The sequence below is a fragment of the Phascolarctos cinereus genome, unplaced genomic scaffold, assembly GCF_003287225.1.
Source record: "Phascolarctos cinereus isolate Bilbo 61053 unplaced genomic scaffold, phaCin_HiC Scaffold_4;HRSCAF=312, whole genome shotgun sequence".
Lineage (NCBI taxonomy): Eukaryota > Metazoa > Chordata > Mammalia > Diprotodontia > Phascolarctidae > Phascolarctos > Phascolarctos cinereus.
The window spans coordinates 383,949,176-383,976,169 of NW_027555847.1; the positions used below are offsets into that span (position 1 = coordinate 383,949,176).

At 37.8% G+C, this 26,994-nt stretch overlaps 1 long non-coding RNA gene across 3 annotated transcripts in view; it reads left to right on the plus strand.

Annotated features, from left to right (window-relative positions):
* LOC110207947 (uncharacterized) overlaps positions 1-26,994 on the plus strand; it is a 142,414-nt gene that overhangs the window by 6,133 nt on the left and 109,287 nt on the right. Inside the window, exon 3 of one of the 3 annotated variants that reach the window (XR_002324370.2) lies at positions 490-7,792. The exons of the other annotated variants lie outside the window; for them this stretch is intronic. This is a non-coding gene — a long non-coding RNA (uncharacterized LOC110207947). Of the gene's footprint in view, positions 1-489; positions 7,793-26,994 lie in introns of those variants that run through there. 3 annotated transcript variants of the gene reach the window in all.

Genomic DNA, 26,994 nt, shown 5'->3' on the forward strand with positions numbered 1-26,994 from the left:
ATTTAGTGACTCCCATTTTTATTTGAATTTGATACCACTGGTTTAATCCTTGTCAATTCTAAGGATCCTTATTCCAGCTCCAACTTAAGTTGAGCCTGAAGAGCTTGGCTCATCTACCACTCAGGTCTTTAGGGGATACCCCTGGGTAGTTAGGGAAGGGTGATGTTCTAATGCTACTGGCTCAAACCTGTAAGCTTTTCCCAAAGATTATCAGTTAAGAATAAATTTAATTAGCCATCTTAAGTAGCTTTTGGAAAGAAATATTCACTAAGGTGCTACAATAAGAAGTATAAAACATGTATGTGGTAAAAATCATCCCTCACCCCCAAAGTCTGTGACATTCTCCCACAAGTGTAGACAGAGTCCAAGGCAGACTGGGATCAAACTTAGAAAGCCCATGTGACAAAGTGGTTATTTGCAGTTCCTAGTTGTTGAATAAGTTCATTCTTTTAGGCATAGTATAGTTTGTTTTGTTTTGTTTTTTTTCAGGTCCTTCTACCCTTGTCTCCCAAAGCAGACGCTGCCAGTAGCAGACCCAGGGAAGTCAATAGGACAAGAATAGGAAGATGAAAGATCCAATATCCTGTAGACCCTGAGGATGAAACTTAAAGGATCCACTTCAGGCCAAAGGAGGAAGATGGAGGGGAAGGAGACATGGCTGAGACCAAAGCTGAGGCCTCTCCTTCCTTCTTGGCAGTATCTTCTCAGGGGAAGAGAATTTGCTCCAAATTCTAGAATTGTTCCCTTTATAATTTGCTTGATAATTTATAGGCAATCCCTGAGGCAGAACTAAGTTTCCTTGCCTTACCCAAACGGGATTTTTAGATGCAAAGTCATTCCAGTTCAAAGGGCTATTCAGCATTAGTCTAAGCCTGTGATCCTACCTAGTTAAGGTATCATGGCTAAAATAGGAGAAGTTTGTATGTGATTTTGACCACATCCTTAAAATTGCATTAAATAGAATAGTGTGTATTTTGGACCATGTGGTAAAATACTATTGAGCAAAAAGATCTTTTGCTTGTCCATCAAATCACTCCATACATCTTACCTCAACATGCTTTTCTGTCATCACTCATTTTCCTACATAAGAGATTACATCAACACATGTTTAATTGCTCTATTTTACTGTAGGATGATGATGATAACTTCTTAAGAAATCTTGTGAGAACCCACTATCCTACAGCCTATTCCAATTACTGCCTCTCCAGCCCATTCATTCTAAGTGGGATCCATAATTCTGGTCAGCATATACTCTCTACTTGGGCTTCTCAGCATTCCACCAGCTGAAGATGGTATTTTTTCTTTGGCACAGTTTCTTGTATGGTACCATACACATTTATGAGTGTGTATAAATATTTAATCATAGAAGTATTTCTGATCTGACATTTAGACATGCAGATTTCTGACAGAAGAAGAAAGCATCAAACTGAGGCTGTGAGTCCTATGGCAGTAATTGCCGATACAAGTAATTCCTTGTCATGCACAGTATCATTCTTAATCTTTCCTTTCAATTCTCCCAGTGCTGCCAGAGAAGTGAATATTTTTATGGTGTTATTTGAGTGAGAAACAAACAAGAAAAACCCAAAACCTTATAAAATTTTATGCAAAGATGAATAAACCTAAGAAAACAAAGGTGGATTGCTAATTTGAGGGTTTGCTAAAATGTAGTTAGACCATTGGCTTAAGAGTTTGGAAAGGTAACAGACCTTCTGGGAAAAGGGTACTGTTTGTCCATCTGCTACTAATCATAGTCCTCCATTGGAAAATGCCACAGCCATCCCTTTCTTCTGTATCTCTTTGTGTTTTGAAAATTATTTTCAATGATTCAAATTTGAATCAGTCAAATCTACTATCTCCATGTTCCTCTAGCACTTTAAACTTGGTATATCCAAAATTCTACTCATTTTCCAACATCTCCCTGCCCATACCTACAAAAGAAAAAAACCCTGCCCCTTCTTTTACCTTCTTTATTTTTCTGCCATCTGGCTTCCAGTAGATTAGCAGGACTTGGTAATGGCTTGCACGTGGGGTGTGAAAGGAAGCAAAGAATCAAGGACTCATGAGTTGTAAGCTTGAATGAAAGAAGGTTTTTATGATGGGAAGAAATTAGGTTGTTTGTAGGTAACAGGGAATAAACTAGTAGAGAAGAAGAAGGTCCCAGAGAGAGAACACAGATGATCAATGGAGATCCCAGGGAAGACAGTGAATCAACAAACATTTACTGAGCATCCATTATGGGCAAGGGCACTGTGCTAAGTGCTAGGGACATAAAAAAGAGTCAAAGGGCAGTCCTTGCCTTCAAGGAGCTTACAAACTAATGGAGAAAGCAACATGCAAACAAATATGCACAAACAAGCTACCTACAGGAAAAATAGGAAATAAAAGAGGGAAAGCACTAGAATTAAGTGGAGTTGGGAAAGGCTTCCTATAGAAGATAAGACTTCAGTTGGAACTTGAAGGAAGCCAATGGGGGAGATAAGGAGAGCATTCGAGGCGTGGAGGACAGCGAGAGAAAATGAGTAGAGCTGACAGATGGAGTGTCTTTTTCCAGGAACAAAGAGGTCATTGTCATTGTGTCGAAGAGTGCATGGTAGTAAGTTATAAGAAGACTGAAAAGCTGTGTGTGGGGTTAGTTGAAATATTTTGAATATGAAACAGAGGATTTTATATTGTATCCTAGAGATGATAAGGGAGCATTGAAGTTTATTGAGTAAGGGGGTGACATAGCTGGATCTGTACTTTAGGAAAATCACTTTAGTGGCTGAAAGGATTGAAGTGGGGAGAGACTTGAGGCAGAGAAATACAACATCAGATTCTTGCAATAATCTAAGCTTGAGGTGATGAGGGCCTGTACCAGGGTGGTAGCAATGTCAGAAGACAGAAGGGACCATATTTAAGAAATATTGCAAAAGTGAAATTGACAGGCCTTAACAACAGATTGGATAAGGAGAGGTGTGAGAGATAGTGAGCAGTCAAGGATAACAGGTATATAGTGAGCCTGAGGGCTTGGGAGGATGATTTTGTCCTTGATAGTAATTGGAAAGTTAGGAGAAAATGGAGAGTTTAGGGGGAAACTTCTATTTTGGACATGGTGAATTTAAGATGTCTACTGGATATCCAGTTTGAGCTATCTAGAAAGCAATTAGAGATGTGAGATTGGAGGTCAGCAGAGAGGGTAGGGACAGGATAGGTAGATTTGATAATTATCAGCATAGAGACAGTAATTATATTCATAAGAGCTGATGAGATCACCATGGGAAAGTAGTTTAGAGAGAGAAGAGGGCCCAAGACAGTGGTGATAGAATCAAGGGCACAGATGGATCTGTTAGTCTTTGCAAAGAGGAGGGCCGTTTCATTCTATGAGATGAGACCAAAATTGTAGAGTGGGGTGAAGGCAAAGAGTGACTTTGAAATGTAGCGAAGATAAGGGAGCTCAGACCAGATGGTCTTGATCTTCTCAGTAAAGTAAGAGGCAAGGCCTACAGGATCATAAAATTTTAAAGTTAGAAGGAGCTTCAATGTTAATCTAATACATATTACTCATTATACATTAATTACATATTTTTACATATATATATATATATATGTATATATATATATATATATATATATATATATATATATATATATATATATATATATATATATATATATCATTATACACATGGGAAGCTAAACTCCCAAAGAGGTTGTGTCATACAGATAATCACAGACCTAAAGTGAGAATCTGTATCTCCTAACTCCCTGTGCAATGTTCTTTCCTTCATTTCTCCTCTCTTTCTTTCTTTTCCTATTCTTTTTTTACCTTCTCCTTCTTATCCTTTTTCTTCCCACTTCACTTTGATCATTTCTTTTTTAAAAAAAGGTATGAAATGTAATTATCATGTATTTATAATATTCAATAAATTAGGATTTATTGTGTGCTTTTTATGTAACCAGCACTGTGCCAAGTGCTGGAAATAAGTGCATGTGTTTCTATACATGTATATAGATAAACTTTACAGTTTGCTCATGGTTCTCCATCTTTTTAACTTTATATGTAGATTCTCTAGCCACCCCCCCCCCAATAATGCTAAGAAACAATAAAGGGGATGATTGAGTAGCCATCCAAGATAATAGGGCTTGGGGCCTGACTGGTGATTTTATTTATATGGGGAACTCCAGAATTACCATTGCAGATCATCACCTTCTTTTGACTTATCTTCTTAGAGAGTTGCCTAGAGCACTGAAAGGTTAAGTAATTTGCCCAGGGTCCCAAATCCAGTATGTGTCATGAGTGGTATTTGAGCATAAGTGTTCCTGGCTTTGAGACCAGTTCTCTGCCAACCCCAAGATAATAACTGAGCAAAACAAAGGCTTCCGTTGCTTTGGATTGCTCTTCTGTAGAAGACTTATAGTAAATATGGTTGAAAATTTCATAGTGAATAAAAGGCTGTGTGATCTGCGTTTTGGGGAGGAGTCACAGGCCAAAGAAATTACAAACCTAATGAAGCACTCCTTTTAAAAGCCAGCAATCTTTGGTATATAATATAACCTATCTTTTTTTTTCTTCTAATTCATAGATGATACTTGATTATAGAGTTGAGCTAGGATTATTAAATTTGGGATCTCTTACCCTTCCATTTCATGTTACACTCTTCTGATGAATTGACCTTCCTGAAATAACAGCTTTGTTCATGAAAAATCTTCCAGGATCCCTATTGCTCACTGAATAAACTTCTTCATCTGGAATTCAAGTCTCTTAATATCACGTTTCCAACCTATGCATACTCTCCTTCATGTTCTATGATGTTCAAGCCAAATTGTACTGCTTACCAATACACAAACTTTTCCTTCTCATCTATCTCCACATATACTTAGAATTGCTTTTCCCATACCCCACATCAAATCAAGAAATAATAAATATTTATTCAGTGCCTTCTGTTTGCAAGGTACTCCTACATAGATACAAAGACAAAATCAAAAGTCTCTGACTTCAAGGTTATATTCCACAGGAGGATTAGACTTGTAAGCAGAAAAGCAAACATAAAATAATTTAAAGTGAAGAGCACTTAGTTGTTACTAAGGGATTGGGAAATGTTTCTTGTAGGTGGCCGCTGAGTTGATTCTTAAAGGAAGGTAAGAATTTTAAAGCAATGGAGTTGAAAAAGGAGTTCATTCCTGGGATGTAGTGCAGTATGTGAAAAGGCACAGAGGGGAGGGGATTGCTGATTTTGGAACACAGAGTAGGACAATTTGACTTGAGCATAGAGTGTATAAAAGTGAAAATTAAGTTTAGAAAAGGACAGTGCCAGATTGTGAAAGACTTTAAATAACAAACCAAGGAGTTCATATTTTATCCTAGTGGCAATAGGAAGCCACAGAAGACTGATGAAATTGTACCCAATCAAGTGCCACTTTTTCCCTATGTAGCCTTCCCTAATGTCCCCAGCCAAAAACAATCTTTTCCTTCTCTAGAGTATGGAAGTGAAGAGGTCTAGGACTTTTGGGGTGCTTCTGGAACCCCAAAATCACAGTACTGGGCCCTGTCTGAAAGAATTCAACTCAAATCTTCGGCCAGAGGAAAAGTTTATTAGTAATAAAACACATAGGCCGGGGGACACCCATAAGGACAAGCGGGCATGAGAAAGTCTCAGCCTTTTGAGCATGAGATTCTTAGCCCTGAATGAGGGCTGGGGTAGATCTTATATACTTTTGGGTGACCAGGGAAGGGTCTGGGAAAGTGGCCTAGGAAAATGGTCTGGGAAAAGGGTCTGGGTGAGAATTCCCAGAGATTGGAATGTCTAAAGGATTGAATAGACATGGGGAATAGATAATGAACTGAAAGGCATCTGAATGAGATTAAAAGGTAAACTAAGGCTTTCAAAAGGAGATGAGGGGATGGGACCTGTAGACAAAGGGGAGCCAGATTCCCTTTGGAGCAAGGGGCAAAGACCTCGGCTTGGGCCACAACCCATCAGAAGCCCTTTTTTGTACCTCTTCTTTTTATAGCTTCTTGATGTAGGCCAATGAGAATGTTGGAGATCTGGGAGCTAGATGAATTCTGTTGGAGGACTATGAGCATTTGGTCTGGGCTAACTTCTAGGTTTGCACTGTTTTGGGGGGAGTTTGGTAAAAGTCCTCATTGGCTTTGATCTTGAAAACAGTGAAGAATGGCAGAGGTAAAGACAAGACAGTGGCCCAAAAAAGGTCCTTATGGTGTGGGTTGTTGTGTCCTGAGAAGCTTTGAACTCACTATGAGGGGGTCATTGAAAAGGAATCTTCAGACCTGGGACACTGGAATGTAGAAGCCACAATCCAGACCCTGTCTCTATCCAACTGACCTGCAGGAATGCATGTTGGTCAGACAGAAGAGGAAATTCTCTTCTGTGTTCCTCTGTCAGCAGGTACCTGTTCCCTAGGACCTGTTCTCATTTCTTCTTTCATGCCAAGTATCTCCAGTGGAGGGTATGATCAAAGGGAAAACAGCTGTAGTGTTTCTCTTCCCAACCAGTTGTCATGCTGAGAGGAGTGGCCAGCCTCTTTAGAACTCATCTCTTATAGTGGTATTGATTTAGGTTTTCTCATTATATGTGTGACACTCTATTAAAAGCCAGATAGCTATCCTGATTTGTGCCAGTTCTGTTTACTTGAGTGTATCCAGGAGATTGGGAAAAGAGGAAACTCAAAGTGGAACAGACTTAAATTATTGTGGATTTATAAATCTGAGGCAGCTAGGTGACTTGATGTGTAGAATGTTGGGCTTGGAGTCAGAATTTTAACTGAGTTGAAATCCTACCACAGACACTTACTTGCTCTGTGACCCTGAGCAAGTCATTTAACCTTTTCAGACTTAGGTTCTCCTTTGTAAAATGAAGGGATTAGACTCAGTGGCCTTATAAGGCCACTCTAGCTCTAAGATCTGATTCTAATTGTATGTAATGATGCCATAACAAATTCCAGTTATAGTTATCAAAGCTATATGTATGTGAGTTTTCAAGCCATGTATTTAACTAAGAAAAAAATGCACTAAAACAGAAAGAAAGCAATACCAAAGACCAGATTCCTTTGAGATGTAAGCCAGGGAGAAAAAAACACCCCAGAGGTGATTAAGCAGGTACTAGGAGGTAGCCATTTAGGCACAACACCAGGTTTAAAAGGAAAGCCATACCCTGGAAGGGAAGAGAGTTTCTAAGAAAGCCCTACCCCTTGAAAAGAAGGAGCAATGATTTTCTGGGAAAGAAAGTAATATTTTTATGAAGGAAAGAGGAGTTGAGTTCCTCCCCACTCCAAAGGAGTGATTGACAGACAGCGCAGCAGGCCTTACTTAACCAGTGCCACTAGCCTATTGTGTTCACTTAGTGCTTGCCCTCAGTTTCCTCTGCTACAGAGTGAGGGGGTTTGACTGGATGACAATCTGTAATCCTTTCCATCTCTAAAATCATCCTTTGCTCTCATGTGGAAGCAGACTAGTACAGGTGAAAGAACTTGCTCTGACGTTAGAGGACCTTGACCGTCCTGAGCCTCATTTTCCTAAATCAGCTCAGGCGTTTGGGCAAGATGACCCTGAGGTCACTTCCAGCCCTAAACCTATGACACTGTGCATTTATGTGTTCATATATAATGTTATTTATTGTACTGTATTATGTATTATATTTATATTATAGTTTATCCTGCACAAGTTGGAACTATGTACTGCCCTAGCCTTCCTCCAATGAGGCAGGGACTCTGTAATTTATTTCTGTGTCTCTTGCAGTGCTTTGAATTGTGCTTTTCATATCATATGTACTTCATAAAAAATGTGTTGATTTGATTTTGGCTTTCCTATTCATTCCTACAAAAAGAACTTTGAATTCAGGGAATCCACAAAATGCATGATCCATGTTTAATATTCTCTTCTCGGTGTGCCCTCACCTCTTATGTCTCTTGCTGAAGTGCCTTGGCCTTTCTCTAGGGTTCAGTCCCTGTGCTGAAGAGTACCCATACTTGCTCTATGTAGTAGAATGAAAGTCTTTTCAGAAAAAGTTGTCTCAGGCTATAATATACTTGCTTCCCATGTCATCATCACCCTCCTCCTCTGCATCATCATCATCATCATCATCATCATCATCATCATCATCATCAGTACCATCATCAAAAATTATCCTAAAGTAGTTTTTTCTCCAGTCCATGACTTTTTAATGAATCCTTATTGCCTACTGAATACAAATTTCTTAGCCTATTCCATAATCTCACCCCCATCTGCCTTTCCTTTTACTTTGTGGCCCCTGTTATTTTGCTCATGATATTCACTGTAATTTACATTCTAAATGTAATGTAAACTCCTTGAGAACAGAGATTGTTATTCTTTCTTTTTTTAACTATCAGTGCTTAAGAATAATGACTGACATATAGCAAGCACTTAATGAATGCTTGTTGACTGACTGACTGACTGACTGACTGGACTACCCTTTGCTGAATCTGTCTGATAAAATCCTGTTTATCCTTCCATGCTCCACTGATGTGAATGGAATTTTCTATGGAATATTCTATGATCATAGGATTTAGAACTGGAAAGAATAATTTTTTTATTTTATTTATTTATTTATTTTAGGCAATTGGGGTTGTGACTTGCCCAGGGTCACACAGCTAGTAAGTGTCAAGTGTTTGGTCTGAGTCTGGATTTGAACTCAGGTCCTCCTGACTTCAGGGCTGGTGCTCTATCCACTGCACCACCTAGCTGCCCCAAAAGTGGAAAAAATCTTAAAGATCTAGTCTAACCTCTTGTTTTATAGATGAGAAAATTCATGCCCAGAAAGGTGAATGGACTTACCTAAGGTCATACTGAGAGCCAAGATTTGGATATAGTATTTGAAGTGTCCTGATTCCAAACCTCATGTTCTCTCCATTATTCTCTCTCTAGAGTTCTTTCCCTGAGCTTTTGCCTCTCTTTGTGATACTCCTAGCACTTGCTAACATGAATTGTGCCATTTGTTTTCAAAATGTCCTATTTGTCAGTAAAACTAGAATATGTATGTGGAAGGGAAATGAAGAGAAAACAATTCCTGAATGAAATTTAGCTGATGGTAAAATTATAAAAATCTTTATTCTAAATGCTGTTTTATGGTAAAACACATTATCATAACAGTAACTTCAATTCTGACTACATTTTAGCCTGTGTGATCCCCAAAGACTTCTGGATTACTGAATTTTTCTCACACTGTACTTTAGGGAATCTATTTTTCCCAGAGGAAATCTTTTGGCTAAATCTTATGGCTCCCAATTAGCAGAATTTTTCCTAAATCCATGGAAGTTCTTATAGTGCTCCAAGGTACAGCATAGCTGCCCCATCTCAACTCCTTTACTGTCTCTGTAGGGGCTTATTAATCTCTCACACACACACAATATTAATTCAAAACTTTATGAAAGAAATTTCTCTCTTTTCTGATTGTAGCTGAGTCAATGCTTTTTCAGTCAGGTCATATGAATAATGATCTAGTATTTCTTTGGTCTTAACTAGTATGCTAAGTAGTTGAGATGATTAAAGATCATGATATTTTCTGATATGTTTCCATTTACATAATAGATGCTCTCATTTATTCATTATTTCATTCAATAAATGCTTATTGTGCAAAATTCTGGGGGATCTTCTAGGGTGGATACCAAATTATCTCTCATATGGTTGGTGGTTTGAAGAAATCTACTCAAAAAAATTTTGGTGCCTTATATTTTTATGTAATGTGGGTATATTTGCTATTTGTCCATGTAGTTTGTCATGGCTCAAAGAGACGAAAAAAAAAATGTTATTTTTAGTGTCTCCTCCCCTTGTCCTTCTCCAAAGGATACTTTGATTCCTGCCAGGAGAGGAAGCAGGATTTTAGGGCCAGAGGCTGACCACTCTGTTCTCCTCAGAGAATAGAAAGGGATAGAAAGAATTATATCTATCTGCTCCCTTAAATATTGTTAGTCTAGTAGAATTTTTCAAATTCAAGCTCTGCTCTTGATCACTATTCCTTAATGTGGAAAGTGTATTCCAACCGCTATATTCAAGCCTTGACACCCTTGCTACCAAATGCCAGTTCCACAGTGAACACATGTAATGAAAAGTGAATAAACCTAGTTATTCAAGTCAATAGCAAAATAGAAGATATGTATACTGAAAAACTCAGAGTAGACATGTGTGTGTGTGTGTATATATATATATATATGTGTGTGTGTGTGTGTGTGTGTGTGTATGTATATATATACATACACACGTGCATATGTATGTATGTATGATATATCTGTGAATAAATATGTCTGTAAATAAACTAGATGATACATAACAAATGACCTTTCCTATTAGGAGCAGGATAACTGAGCTCAACTAAGAGTCTCAGATCTTACCCAAGGGAAAATTCCCCATAGTCTCTAGTGTAGTAAACTAAAGTTTGAGGTGCCAGATCCTCTATATTCTGCTTCTTCTGAGAGTCTCTCCCTCTGTCTTCAGGGACCTGAAGAAGTTTGAAATTGTATATCTTCTCTTTTGAAACTAGAAGCAAGATGACTAGGCTTTCTCCTTTCCCAAGCACTTGCCAACCCCATCCCTCATGAAGGCATGGAGCATTGAATAATCTGTCTCCACCAAAGAGAAGAATCTTATGCAAATGGACTTTGAGATACAGGTTACATTCACACATCATTCAGTTCCAAATATGTCCCTCCCTAATCCTCTATCCAGGAAGCCTTGCCTTGTAACAAAAATTAAAAGAAAGAGAACAAATGCAACTCAGTAAAACCAATGAACATAACAACTGCATGTAACAGTATGTACAATATTTTGTACCCACCTTCCCCACTTCTTCAAAAAAAAAAAAAAAGAGGAGAGGTGCATTTTCTCGACTCTTCTTCAAGTCCAGGCTTGGTCATTCTAACAGTGCTAGAGTTTGTTTTTGTCATTAGCGTTCTTTCCATTTACATTGTCATATTTATTATGTACATTGTTTACCTAGCTTTGCTTGCCTTATCAGTTCATATGACTTCCCAAGTTTCTCTGGATTTTTACAAGGTGTTATTTCTCATGGTTCGATAATTTTCCATTACATCTATGGACTCCACCATGATTTGTTTAGCTATTCCTCAATCATTAGTTGCTTAATTTTTTTTTTTCAAATTCTTTGCTACCACAAAAAGAGTTCTGCTGCAGATACTTTCAAACATGTGGAAACTTTCTTTCACAGCTTCCTTCATATGCCTTAGCAGTGGGAACTCTGAATCATAAGATATGGACTTTTGTCATTCTCTCCCCTCTTCCCCCAACCTCCTTAGCATAATTCTAAAGTGCTTTCTAGAATGCTTAGACCAATTCACAGCTCCACCAACAGTATATTAGTGTGCCTGTCTAGAAAGTGTCAGAACATTTGAGTCCATGGCAATCCGTTTGGTTACACATAGTCATGTTCTGAGGTAAACAGAGTTGTCCAGAATTCCTGAACTACAAGGGTATAGTAGAAAGAATATTGAAGTGGAAAGACTTGGAATCAAAAGTTAGTTGGTTTCAGATCTGAGCTCTGGCATCCACTATGGGCAAGTCACTGCAGCTTTCTGAGATTTAGCCTCTTCGTCTCTAAGATACAGATAACAAAACTCATTCTACCTGCATCACACGTTTATTGTGAGGACAGTGTTTTGTTTTTGTTTGCATCTCTCTTATTACTATGATTTAGAGATATCTATCATGTAGCAGTAAATAGTTTCCAGTTTGTTTTTTGTTTTGTTTTTGTTTGTTTTTACTATTTTTATCCTTTGACCATTTTTTTTATTACTAATGGCTACTGAACCTCATGTTTTTGTTTCAATCTGTACATACTGGGGCTAACACATTCTTTCTAGAGATATTAGATGCAGAGATTTTCCACACTTAATGCTTTCCCTCTTTATCCTTGCTATATTGATTTTGTTGGTGCAAATGTTTTTCAGTTTCATTTAATTTAAATTATCTATTTTATGTCTTCTGATTACTTTTTGTTTGGTTAAAAAATCCCTCAGCCCCTAGTTATAGTTATGAAAGGCACCTGATCTTATTATCTTCTGATTTTTTAATGGTGTGACCTTTTATATTTGATACCTGTTCATGTTAAGCATATTGTGATATGTAGTGCAAGATGTTGGTTTAAGCATAATTTCTGCTAAAATGCTTTGACAAGAACAGTATTTCTTGTCAAATAGGGCATTCTTCCTTTAAGTAATTTATGTTCTTGGGTTTATTGAACACTGGATTATTGAGTGTAATTGCTTCTGATTCTTCTTTATTTAGTCTATTCTGCTGACCTATCCTTTTATTTATTTTTAGCAAATATCAAATAGTTTTGACGATTACTATTTTAAAAATAACAAAATCTGCAAGTTTTATATTTTTTCCTTTATTTCTACTTTTTTATTATTCTCTTTGAGACTCCAGATATTTATTCCTCCAAATAAACTTTGTTATTATTTTTCCATCCCTATAAAGCACCACTTTGGTAGTTTAATTGGCATAGCCCTAAATCTAAAAATTAATTTTGGAAAATTATAATTTTATCATATTGCTATTTTCCTAACCATGATCAGTGAATATACCTTTAACTATTTAAGTCATTCTTTATTTCTTTAAAAAGTATTTTGTGATTATATTTATATGTCTTCATTGTGCCTTAGTGGATTGACTCAGATATTTTATGCATTTTATGGTAATTTCCAATGGTGTTTCACATGCTACTGTTTCCTCTTAGATTTTGCTATTGCTATTATTTCGTAACTTTTCAAATGAAGTAATTGTGTTCCTATCTTTTTTATTGATGCAGCATTAATTACTATAGATTTGATGCATTTATTCTTCTTTTGAGGTTGCTGAGCTAGGGAAGTTCCCCTGTCTTGTGCTTGTGAAGTGTATTATTTGACCTGAATATAAAGTGTAGAATTTTATATTAATCCTTATTGTACCCCATCTTGTAGTCTACTACAGAATATTGTTTATTAAAGTTAGCCCATATTTCTTCAAGGATGCCATCAATATGTGTGTACATTATTCTCATAAAATTTCTGTAGAAGTGGTACCCACTTGCTGTTCAAATGACTACCTTTTCATTTTTCTTTGCTTTTGAATATTTTTATTCTTACTTTAACAAATATCCCTTAAAATAAAATGTGTGTTTTCACATACTAAATAGAATATAGAAATTGGAATGTAAATTAAATCATGAATCTCTATTCCATACCCCTTGCTTTTGAAAAAAAAATATTTTTTTGTATGAGGCAATTGGGGTTAAGTGACTTGTCTAGAGTCACACAGCTAGGGAGTATTATGTATCTAAGGCCAAATTTGAACTCAGGTCCTCCTGATTCCAGGGCTGGTGCTCTACACACTGCACCAGGTAGCTGCTCCTCCCATTATTTTTAAATGTCTTGGTTGTCTATGCTTCCTTCTGTACTCCTATGGCTCTTCTTTTTCTCCTCCTCTTCTTTGCCCCCTCCTTTTTTGACATCACCATTGCTATGTCACCATGACTCAATTGCCTTTCTGACCTGGAACTTCCCTTGGTACCTAGTAACTGATCACCTTGGAATATTCCTTTGCCGTGCCAGCTCCTCTCTTCTATTAATGAGTTCCTCCCATTGATGAATCCTCTCCATTTTAACTATTGGCCCAGGGTGACTACGCTTCATTCCCCTCCTGCTTGTGCTTTTGACTCTCTAGTCTTTGTCACCATGGTGCCCTATGAACACTACTACCTCTTCTTCTTTTTTACATTTTTTAATTCCTAATTTAGCACCCTCCCCAAATAAAATGTGCATTTTTACATACTAATTAGAGTACAAAATTGTATTGCATATGAAATCATACATATCTTTTCCCCTCTTTTCAGTTCCCTTTAATGTGTTGTCTTCCCCTATTAGAATATACGTTCTTTGAAGGAAAAGACTATCTTTGCATTTGCTTACATTTGTATCCCCAGCATTTAGCATAGTGCCTGGCACAGCCAGAACTTAATAACAATTTTGATGCGGTGACCTTGGCCTCCTGTCTGTTCCACAAACAAAACACTCCATCTCTTGGCTCTAGGAATTCTCTCTGGCTGTCTCACATCCCTGGAATGTTCTCCCCCTTCTACTCTGACTGCTCACCTCCCTGGCTCCCTTTAAGTCCAAACTAAAATCTTACCTTCTTCACTGTAAGCCTTCCCCAGCTCCTTTTAATTCTAATGCCTTCCCTTTCTTAATTATTTCCTATTTATCCTGTATATTGTTTGCTTTGTATATATTTGTTTACAAGTTGTCTCCCTCATTAGACTGTAAGCTCCTTGGGGGCAGGAACTATACTTTTCCTCTTTGTATATCCCCCGAGCTTAGCATGGTGCCTTGTACATAATAGGGGATTAATAAATGTTGATTGATTGTTGCCTGCCTGCTATGACCCCTCTCCTCCTACCACTCCCCTAATTAAAAAGAAGGGGGGTGGAACCCTTGTAAGAAGTAAGTCTAATCAAGCAAAACAAATCCATACTTTTTCTGAAAATGTATGTCTCATTTTGCCAAAGTAGCTGATATGCTTTATAAGAGTCCTCTGAAGATATGATTGGTCCTTATTTTGATCAGTATTTTTAAATATTTCAGAGTTGTTTGTTTTTACAGTTATCGCTATATAAATTATTTTCTTCGTTCTGCTCGCTGCATTTTGTATCTGTTCCTTCTTTCCAGGATTCTTTAAAATCAACTTTCTAATTTCTATGTCACAATAATATTTCATCATATTCATATACTCAGTTGAGAAAGCCACCTACAATCCAGTGCATCCACTTCATTTCCTCTCATTCTTTTCTAAACTTTCTGCATTCTGGTTTCTGCCCTCATCATTCAATTGAGAATACTTTCTAAAGTTAGCAATAATCTCTTAATTGCCAAATCTAATGGTCTTTCCTCAATCCTTATCCTTCTTGACATTTTGGTAGTTTTTGATGCTATCATTCACCCCTGTCTTCTGGATTCTCTGTCCTCTTTTTGTTTTTCTGTGACATTGCTTTCTCTTGATTCCCCTCTTACCTTTCTGGCTGTTCCTTTTCAGTCTTATTTGCTGGTTCTTCACCCAAGTCAAGCCCACTAGCTGTGGGTAACGCCCAACAATTATGTCCTTGGCTGTCTTCTATTCTCCCTCTATATTATTTTATCTGATGATCCATCAGTTTCCAGGGATTTAGTTATTACCCCTATGCAGTTGATTTTCAGAGCTATTTATCTAGTCCTAACCTCTTTCCTGATCCCTAGTCTTATTTCATCAACTGTCTATTGGACATCTTGAACCTTAAACTAAACATATCCAAGAGACAACTCATTATCTTTCTCCCCCAAACTCCTCTCTTCCAAACTTCCCTATTACTATTGAGGTCACCATTATCTTCTCAGTCACCCACTCTGGCAACCTCAGTATCATCCTTAATACCTTATTTACCCCACATATTCAATTTATTGTTAAATCTTATTTCTACCTCCAAACATCTCTCTTATATATTCCCTTCTGAGATGAAACAGTTTCTGGGTAAATAATAATCAATTTATTAATAAATTGAGGTCAGTGGTTCTTTTTGTAACCACCCCCTCTCCCCATGGAGCTCATTAAATACCTTTGGAAAAGGGGATGTCCCTGAGGGTGAAAATCAACCCTGGTTGGTTAATAATTAATGAGAGAATGAATATCATAATGAGAAGTCAGCTTTTTCTGATGAGGGCCTGGGTACAGGCCTTTGATCACGTCAGCACTCTTGGACAAAGAGACTTATAAGTTGTTGAACAATGGGCTAGAATAGACCTACATTAGATTCTCTTTACCCTTTAATCAGAAATAAGTTCCCCGAGTTGGGTGGGGATCATAGCCCAAGGTTGAGAATGTCTCCTCAGTCCTGTCCTTCACGAGGGCTGGGCTTTGAATGAGGAAGAAATAATAAGAGAAAAAAAACCCTTACTAATAACTGACCTACTAATAATTGGTCATTAATAATAATTTTAAAAAGGATCTTTTAGTCCCATATATAAAATTGTTTATTAATATAATAAGAAAATAATCATTTTTCTCACTTTGTCCTCTGACATGGCTACCACTCTAGTATAGGCCCTCATCACCTCATGCTTGTACTATTGAAATACCCTTCTAGTTTATTTCCTTACATCAAGTCCATCCCCACTAAGATTCAGTTTCCTATAAGCTAATAAGAAGTGATCTTGCTAAATAGGAGACTTGACCATATCAATCCCCACCCCAAACAAAAAACTCTAGTGGCCCCCTGTCACTTATGCAGAGGTGTCAAACTTACCACCAGCAGGACATATGCAGCCCACAAAACTCCCTAATGCTTCTGATCCAGATTAAAATTTAATTTGGAGATATTTAACAAAATAAATAAAAATACAGTTCAATAAAGATAATGTTAATTTGTCATTTTCTATGTCAATATGTAGAGGCAGCTAAGTGGCACAGTGGATAGAGTGCCAGGCCTAGAGTCAGGAAGAATCATCTTCTTCAGTTCAAATGTGGCCTCAGGTACTTACTAGTTGTATGACCCTGGGCAAGACACTTAACCTTATTTACCTCAGTTTCCTCATCTATAAAATGAGCTGGAGAAGAAAATTGCAAACCACTCCAGTATCTTTGACAAGAAAACCCCAAGTGGGGTCATGAAGAATTGGACACAACTGAAAAACAACTGAACAACAGCATGTCAATATGTAGCCAGCAGGAATCCATTTCTATTTCAGTTTGACATTATTGCCCTACAGGATCAAATATAAAATCTTCTTTTATTCAAAGTCCTTCACAATTTGGCCCCCTCCTACCTTTCCAGTAGTCTTACATTTCACACCCGTTTGAATACTCTACAATCAAGTGACACTGGCTTTATTGGTCCTCACTCTAGACACTCCATCTCCTTTCTACAGATATTTTCACTAGCTGTTTGCCATGCCTGGAATTTTCTCCATCTTCACCTCTGTCTTCTGGCTTCCCTGGTTTTCTTCAAATTGGGGCTAAAACCCTAATTTTTATAAGAAGTCTTTTACAATGCTAGTGCCTTCTCTGTTGATTATCTCCAGATTATCCTCTATATATCTTGTTTATATAGTTGTTTTCTTGTTGCCCTTCCCATTAGACTTTGGGCTCCTTGAGAACAGGGACAGATTTTTGCCTTTCTTTGTATCCCCAATACTTAACACAGCTCCTCATGTGTAATTAAAAACTTAATGAATGTTTCTTGACTAACAACTTGGTCAGCCATTCCCCAATTAATTTGTTTAGATTGTTACCTAAAAATTTATAGAGCTGAAAACTAAGCATATTGGTAGGTAAGCTTTTTTTGTGGGGAGGCAATCAGGCTTAAGTGGCTTGCCCGGGGTCACACATCTATAGATTGGTAATTATTGATATCTTCTTGATTATCTTTATGGTTTTTTTTCTATCTGTGATTTTTTCCCAATTTGTTGAATATCTTTTTCTCTTTCATATGTCTTTAGAATTAACCCTTCAATGTCTTTAAGCATTTGTCACCTCTAGCATTTATCACCTCTCTATATATTTGTTCTTGTCCAGCTGGTCTTCCTGTCTTTATTTTGTTATTGCATTTCTGCTTCTTTATGTAGTGGCTCCGCTGACATTGATGAAAATAGTTTGTTATAGAAATATTGACAGATTTTTCTTTTTTGCTTTTATTACTTTTTTGTTGTTCTCCTAGTTTCACATTTAAAAGTTCTTGGCATGATCTAGCTTAATTTCATTTTATGCCAAGCTTTCTACAAAATTGCCTTTTCCTCCTCCATGATTTCTTGCTGGTTTATGAAATAATGACTACTTATAATCTTCCGTCCTCTTCCTCCATAAGATTTTACAAGTGAGTTAATATTCTAAACTCATGTTGCCCTTGGCTGCCATGTTTCTCTGCTTGGCAAAGAGATCAACTGTTTTCTGGCTGAGGGAGTTTTTAGGCTCTTTTGGTCTCTTCTTTGTGACAATTGCTTTATTTCACTAAAATTGAGTAGGAAATGAGAGTAGATATTTGTTCGTTATCCATTTTCATTGTTTATAATTGTCAAAAGTGTGCTTAGACAAATGATGATCCAACAGAGAATGGCTTGAATAAGTAAATCAGTCAAGAAGCATTTTTTAGGCCCTTATTATGGGTCAGGCACTAACTAAGCTAGGGTTACAAAATTTAAAAAAACCACGGTAAATCATTGTATATGAATGTAACAAACTATTATTGCAATATAAGAAACAAAAATGTGATTAATTTAAAGAAATATGTGAAGATTCATGAAGTGATGCAAAGAAAACACTTTCGAATGGGCGGTATGCACAATGACTGACTATATAAATGAAGGTGTGAAACAGCAACAAAATTTAGATTAGCTATGAGACTACATTAATACCACCTTGTTAAACCTTAAGCATACAACATTCCTTTTCTTTTAGCAAACAGTGAAACATAAAGTTGTACAATTGAATCAAATATCTGTCAAAAATACTTCTTTGTTCTGTTTTGAGTATTTTTAGGAGGTATACTTTGTTTCATCTTTGTGTAGTTATGTTTTTTGCTTTGTTAAACTTCAATTCAACAACAATTTATCAAGAACCTACTCCATTCAAAACACTATTTGGCATTGGATATACAAAGACATAAATTAAGAAGTCACTGTTTTTAAATAGTTTGCTGTTACCCAGGAAACATTAAGAGGTCTAGAGAAAGGCTCCCAGTATTCTATGGAGTTCCTAGTATTCCTGTGCAGGATTTCTGGGAGATATCAATGAGAGTTTAATAGGATGAGAAAACATAAGTGGGTTGCAGTCTATGGCATTGTATGGATCACATTGATGAGATTTTAGAGCCAACAAGATATAAATTTCATTTTATTTAATTCAGCCCATTGTTCTAGGTTATTGAGATCTTTTTTATTGTAATTTCTTTCATCCAACCTGTTAACTCTTTTTTGTAGTTTTTTGTCATCTGTAAATTTGGCATTCATGCCTTCTGAAGCGTGTTTTATCCAAGTAATTGATGAAAATGTTGAATAGCACACAAATAATGGGTCTCTGAGATGCTCTTCTTGACATATCCCTTATAGGGAAAAGGAAGAGGAATATGTAAGGGTGGATGTGTGGTGAAAAAGTTATGGAAAGGAAAGGGGGAAGATCACCCACCATTCATAAACTAATAAATGCTTAAGGCCAGAAGGAGTTCTCAGAGGTCATTTAGTTCAAGGCCCTCTTCAGCTCATCATACTAAGAGAAAAATAAGATCTGGAGCAAGTGTAATACCCTACTCAGGATTACCCAGCTCCAGGAGGCTTAGGTTTAAGTATGAGTAGTTGGGAGGCCTTGTCATGGTGGAGAGGCTTACATGGCTTAATGAAACTATGAGCTGTGCCATTCAGGGTTACCCAAGTCAGATAGGTCATAGTGGAGAGTTCCGATACAAAGTGATCCACTGGAGAAGGAAATGTCAAACCACTCCAGTATCTTTGCTAAGAAAATTCTATGTCTAGTATTAACATGAGAATAGATATGATGTCAGAATATGAGCGTCTTGGGTTGGAAGGTGTTCAGCATGCTATTGGGGAAGAGCAGAGGACAACTACAAGTAACTCCAGAAGGAATAAAGTGGCTGGGCCAAAGCCAAAAGGAAGCTCAGCTGTGGATGTGTGTGGTAATGAAAGGAAAGTTTGATTCTGTAAAAAACAATATTACTTAGGAACCTGGAATGTAAGATCTATAAACCAAAATAAACTGGATGCAGTCAAAGAAAAGATGGGAAGTTTAAATGTCTATATCTTGGGTGTCAGTGAACTTAAATGGACAAGAATGAGTGAATTTAATTCAGATGATCATTACATATACTACTGTAGGCAGTAATTCTCTAGATGAAATGAGGTAGCCCCCATAGTTAATAAAAAAGGTAGGAAAAGCAGTACTGGGGTATAATCTCAAAAATGACAATGATATGTGTTTGAATCCAAGACAAACCATTTAATATCACAGTAATACAAGTCTATGCTCCAACCACTGATGCCAAAGAAGCCAAAGTTGCTCAGTTCTATGAAGGCCTACAATATCTTCTAGAGATAATACAAAAACAACAACAAAAAGTTGTCACATTCATCATAGGGCATTAGAATGTTAAAGTAGGGAATCAAAAGATAATTGGAATAACAGGGAAGTTTTGTGATGGAGTACAAAATGAATTAGGGCAGAGACAAATAGAATCTTGTCGAGATAACTCATTAGTCATGACAAACACACTTTTTCAGCAACCCAAAAGACTGTTCTACACATGGATGTTATCAGATGGTCAATATGAAAATCAGATTGCTTGTATACTTTGCGGTCAAAAGTGAAGAAGCTCTATACATTGAGTTGAAACAGGACTTGGAGCTAACTATGGCTCAGATCATGAGCTTCTTATTTCAAAATTTAGATTTAAGTTGAAGAAAGTAAGGGGAACCTAAATAACATCCTTATGAATATGAAGTGGAAGTGATGACTAGATTTAAATGATTAGATCTGATATATAGAGCACCTGAAGAACTATGAACAGAGAGTTTATAATATTGTACAGGAAGCAGCAAAAAAAAAAATCCCAAAGAAAAAGAAGAGCAAGAAAGCAAAATAGTTGTCTGATGAGGCTTTACAAGTAGCTAAGGAAAGAAGGAAAGCGAAAGGTAAAGGAGAAGAGAAAAGATATGCCCAACTGAATCCATAATTCCAGAGAATAGCAAGGAGAGATAAGAAAAGTTTTCTTAAATTAACAACACAGACATAGAAGAAGAAAATGGAATGGAAAAGATAGGAGATCTCTTCAAGAAAATTAGACTTCAAGGGAACATTTCAGGCAAAAATGGGCATGATAAAAGACAAAAATGGTTGGGACTTAACAAAAATAGAAGAGGTTAAGAAGAGGGGGAAGAATATACAGTAGAACTATACAAGAAAGATCTTAATAACATCTTCAATGATGATGATGGTGTGGTTACTGATCTAGAGCCATATATCCTGGAGAATGAAGTCAAGTAGGCCTTAGGAAGTATTGCTAACAATAAGGCAAGTGGAGGTGAAAGAATTTCAGCTGAGCTATTTTAAAATCCTAAAAGATGATGCTGTTAAAGTGCTGCACTCAATATGCCAGCAAATTTGTGAAACTTAATAGTGGCCACTGGATTAGAAAAGATCAGTTTATGTCCTAATCCTAAAGAAGGGCAATGCCAAAGAGTGTTCAAATTACTGAACAATTATGCTTATCTCACACACCACCAAGGTTATGCTTAAAATTCTGCAAGCTAGGTTTCAGCAATATATAAACTGAGAATTACCAGAAGTGTAGGCTTGTTTTTGAAGAGGCAGAACAAGAGACCAAATGGTTGGCATTCTTTGGATTATGGAGAAAGCAAAGCATTTCCAGGGAAAAAAAAATCCACTTCTGCTTCGTTGGCTACACTGACTGTGAGGATCACAACAAAATGTGTCAAGTGTTCAAAGAGATAGGGGCAACAGATCATCTTACTTGTCTCCTGAAGAACCTGTATGTGAGTCAAGAAGCAACAATTAGAACCAAACGTGGAACAACTGATTGGTATAACATTGGGAAAGGAGTACAACAGGGCTGAATGTTGTCACCTTAATTATTTAACTTGTGTGCATCATGTGAAATGGCAGGCTAGATACATGAAAAGTCAAAATTAATGTTGCCAGGAGGAATATCAACAATCTCAGATGTGAAGACGATACCACTCTGATGGCAGAAAGTGAAGAAAAATTAAGAAGGCTTTTTTTTTTAACATGAAAAGAAGACTATAAAAGCTGGCTTGAAACTGAACATCAAAAAAGCTAACATCATGGCAACCAGTCCCATCACTTCTTGGCAAATAGAGGGAAAATAAATAGCAGCAGTGTCAGATTTTATTCTCTTGGGATCAAAAATCACTGCAGACAACAACTGCAACCATGAAATTAAAAGACACTTGCTCCTTTCAAGGAAAGCTATAGCAAATCTGGACAGTATACTAAAAGCAAAAAAGTTACATAGTTGACCTGTCTAGTCAAAACTATGTTGTTGTTGTTGTTGTTGTTTTTCTAGTAGTAATGTATGGCTGTGAGAGTTGAATTGTAAGAAAAGCTGAATGCTGCAGAATCAGTGCTTTCGAATTGTGGTCCTGGAGAAGACTTTTGAGAGTCCCTTGGACAACAAGGAGATCAAATCAGTCAGTCAGTTAATAATTAAAGAAATTAATTCAGACTATTCATTGAAAAGTCAAATACTGAAGCTGAAGCTTAAGTACTTTGGCCACATTATGAGAAGATAGGACTCATTTGAAAAAACTCTGATATGGGTAAAGATTGATGGGTAAAGGAGAAGGGGACAGCAGAGGATGAGGTGGATATTTAGTGTCATGGAAGCAATAAACATGAGCTTGGACAGACTTTGGGAGATAGTAGAGGATAAAAGGGTACGTGCTATGGTACGTGGAGTCACCAAGGGTCTGGCATGACTAAGCAAGAAGAAAACAATAACAGTTGGGAGGCTGGGGGGAATAGGCAGGGACAAATATAATAGATACAAGCTCTCCATTTGAAGGTTATGAAGCATTAGGAATGCTTCCCTGTCAGCGCTTCAGAAGAATGGAGAGCCATCCAGGGTATAGAGAGGCAGGTATGTGTTAGGCAGACCTTAGAAATATACAGCTTTGGAAGGCCTTCTAGCAGGACATTTTGTAATATGTGATAGCTGGTATATCATTGCTTTTGGGGCAAATGTCCAAAATGATGAAAGAGTACTTTAGGCTGTCTACCACTGGGTGTCAGATGGAGGTTTCCAGTTCCTAGGGTACACCCAGATTGGGCTATCCTGGGAACATATTTTCAACACAGAGGATTGGGGCTAATTGGTCCATTGCTGCTGGTAGTTTTGCCTCCAATCTAATATAAAGGATTCAATAACACTCCTTCCTCACTATCTTCACTGGGATAAGAGAGATGAAGCTGCAACTGCCCTCAGATAACCCAATATGGAATGGGGCAAAAAAGAGCCACCAAGGTAGGTGTAGGACTTCTTGTCAATAATGCTCACTCCTGTGAAGAAGCAGCAGATTAAAATGGCAACAAAATTGCAGACTGGGGAGAAGTGTTAGGTGGTAAAGGCAGGAGAGAGAGAGAGAGAGAGAGAGAGAGAGAGAGAGAGAGAGAGAGAGAGAGAGAGAGAGAGAGAGAGAGAGAGAGAGAGAGGGAGGGAGGGAATGTGCAGTCCCCCTATCCAATAGGTGCAAATTCAAGTTCAGAAGAAATAGGATGGAGATGAAAGAAGCTCAAGCTGCAGAGGACTGCAAGCAAGAAAAGAGTTCAGAGTGTGTCTGTGGCATTAAGGAAAAGCTTCCATTTACCAAGTATGGGGAGTGGTGGGCAGACTGAGAAATAAGACAGTGAGGCAGAGGCCTATTGTTTCAGCTGGATAGATTGGAAGTGCATTAGATGCATTTCCTAATGCCAATCCAATTCAAAAGAGTGGGGATTGTAATGGCAAAACCTTGGCAGATAAAGATATCTGACTAGCACAGTTCTGAGTCTTAAGTAGGGTCCACATGGGAAAGGAAAGTGCTTGGGGCAGCCAGATTGAGAGGGTGTGGGCGTGATGAGAGGAGGGAAAGAAGGAAAACTATGTCTTTCTATTATAAATTCTAAAAAGAAACTGAGGATCAAGAGAATTGGTGGAGTTTTGCCGATGACTCTGTAGAGCAACTCCCTTAACAATCCTGATGGAGAATGAGGGTGCTTGTCATGGAGCACAAGCAATCTTGGTAACATCTACCTTCCTAATTTAATTGGAACCATTTTAAAGGGCTGGAACCAGGTCTTCTCTTAACTTTGTTTCCTGCAGCACTTAGCACAGTGGGGCTCCACAGACTATATAGGCACTCAGATTTATTGAACTAAATTACATTGAAAGTAATGCCTTTTTAATGTTTTCTTCCAAGCAGTTAGCAGTGTTTGTAGCCCCTATTTATTTTAATATACTAATCTCTTTTTTTATTCATTGCAAGTATTTTAAAAATTATTTAATTAAACAATCTTGGGACATATCATGGAAGGAACTTGGGAGAAAGTGAGCAAATAAGTCCAGTTTTAGCTGTGGCTTAGTAGAACAGCAGTGATTTAAAAAGCCAACATTTCCATTTCATTATTGCTTTATGTCACAGTAGGTTGTTAACAGAGTATACATAGATATAATGAAAAGAGTAAGCAACTAAAACATTGACAAATATAGTGCCTATCTCTATCTAGTCCAATTTTATGCTTAAGGAGACTAGCAGAGCCTCTGACATGATTTGAATCTTATGGTAAATTCATAAACTCTCTTTCCTCTCACTCCCCACCCCCATATCCCATCAATCAGAGATTACATCTGCACAAAGGATGAATACATCATTAAGAAGCTGGTCTGAATCTTAATATAAACCTGGACTTCAAAAGGGAGAGGCAGAGAATTGCCTTGGGGTAGGGTCATTTTCTGACCCCAGGCAATTTATTCCACCCCTCACTTCACAAAGCTACATTTAAAATAAACACATCTCCCTGAATAAGCTACAAACTTTTCTGCTGCTTTTTTGAAGAAGCCTCTTACTTCCTGATTCTCTGCCCAAATAGTGCTGGCTGCCGCTCTCAGGCTGTCTTTTAAAATGTGAGCAGCTTCTCTGCCTGATTTGAGCTTCTTTGTCTATTTTGCACTTCAAGAACTCAAGAAGCTTCAGGGGAAATAAAGATTCAGGATTTTTCCCATTTTGATGAGCATTTGCTTTCCCCATAGAATATGCTGAAGCACCTTGAAAATTAGCAGGTGGCTCTTGGGGAAATAGTGAGCTCAGAGGAAGCTTCAGTGCTGTGTTCTGCCTAGACTTCCAGAAAAAAAATCAAACTAGGAATTACCCAAAGAAGGTGGCATGTGAATTGAGGTTCCTCCCTCCTTTTAACATCCCTCTCCTTTCCCCACTTCCCTTAATTCCCAAAAGAGCCATGAGTGGCCAGTGATACTGTGTGGGAGAGAGTAGACTGTTGAGGCAAAGGACAGCTGAAAATTTGCCCAGTGTCATCATGCTGCTCTTTGACTAGCATTTATTTTTTAAATAAGATTTTATTTTCCCCCAATTTCATGTGAAGATAATTTTTAACATTCTTTTTAAAAAAAATTTTGAGTTCCAAATTTTCTCCCTCCCTCCCCAAGATGGTAAGCAATTTAATTTAGGTTATACATGTTCAATCATATAAAGCATATTGCCATACTAGTCATATTGTGAAAGAAGACACAGACCCAAAGGAAAAAAAACATGAAAAAATACAGAAAATGAAAAATAGTATGCTTCAATCTGCATTAAGCCTCCATCTCTAGAGGTGGATAGCATTTTTCATCGTGAGTCCTTAGGAATTATCTTGGATCATTATACTGCTGAGAATAGCTAAGTCATTCACAGTTGATCATGGTACAGTATTGCTGTTAACTGTGTGCAATGTTTTCCTGGTTCTGTTTACTTCACTCTGCATCAGTTAAGTCTAGGTTTTTTTTGGAAATCACCTACTATCATCATTTCTTATACCACTGTAATATTCCATTACAATCATATACGACAACTTATTCAGCCATTCCTCAATTAATAGACATTCCAATTCTTTGCCATTACAAACAGAGCTGCTATAAATATTTTTTTTTAGAAATTATGTCCTCCCTGCTCCCTTTTGTATCTCTTTGGGATACAGACCTAGCAATAACTTGTGGTGTTGCTGAATCAAAGACTATGCACAGTTTTATGGCTCATTGGGCATAGTTCCAAATTGTTCTCCAGAATGGTTGGATCAGTTCACAACTTCACTAACAGTGCATTAATGTCCTAGTTTTCCCACATTCCCTCTAATATTTATAATTTTCCTTTTCTGTCATATTAACCAATCTGATAGGTGGGAGGTGGTACTTCAGAGATGTTTTAATTTATATTTCTCCAAGATGGCGGAGTGAAAGCAGTGACTTGCTTGAGCTCTCCCCCAAACCCCTCCAAATACTCATAAAAAAATGGCTCTAAACAAATTCTGAAGCAGCGGAACCCACAAAAAGACAGAGTGAAACAAATTTCCACCCCAAGACAACCTGGATGATTGATCAGAAAGTTGTATCGCGCCGGGCTGGGAGCCCAGCCCAGTGCAGCAAACCTGGAGCAGGCCTCAGAGGACTGAATCGTGGGCAGCTGTGGAGGTTTCCAGACTCCTCAATCCACCAATGCCAAAGACAACTTAGAAGGTCAGTGGGAAAAGTCTGTTTCTGTCGGTGGTCAGAGAGGAAGGCGGGGTCTCAGCTCCATTCCCGAAGAGCGTGGCCCTGGGCGGGGCAGCTGCTTCCCTAGCTTCCCGCCCACAGACTGAGGGGGAATCCAGTGGCTGATCAGAGAGGGACTGCAGGGATCTCTTTGCCAGTGCTGAGGCAGGAATCTCTTGCTTTGCCCCTGTGTGGATCTGGGTCACAGTTCTGGGCGGCAGTGCTGGGGTGAGGAGGAGCGCTGGCATGGTGGAGCTTGTAGTGGCTGTGAAGAGGAACCCTTCCTCACAGTTACAGGACAGAAAGGAATACTTGTGGTCACAGGCCAGGAAAGGAGTAAACACCTCGCCCCTTATCATGCCATCTTGGAAGAACTGAAAATTTACAGGGCCCTACAAGTATCTCTGAAAACAGCTACACAAACCCCTGAAGCTTGGGACAGTACACTCTCCACATTGGAAGCAGACTTTACCTTAACAAGAGTTTAAAACTCAAGTAATTGGCTGGGATCATGAGCAAGCAGCGCAAAAAGAGTCAGACTATGTTATCTTACTTTGGTGAAAAAGAAGATCAAAGTATACAACCAGAAGACAACAAAATCAAAGCTCCTACATCCAAAGCCTCCAAGAAAAATATGTCCCAGGCCTTGGAAGAGCTCAAAAGGGATTTTGAAAAGCAAGTAAGGGACGTAGAGGAA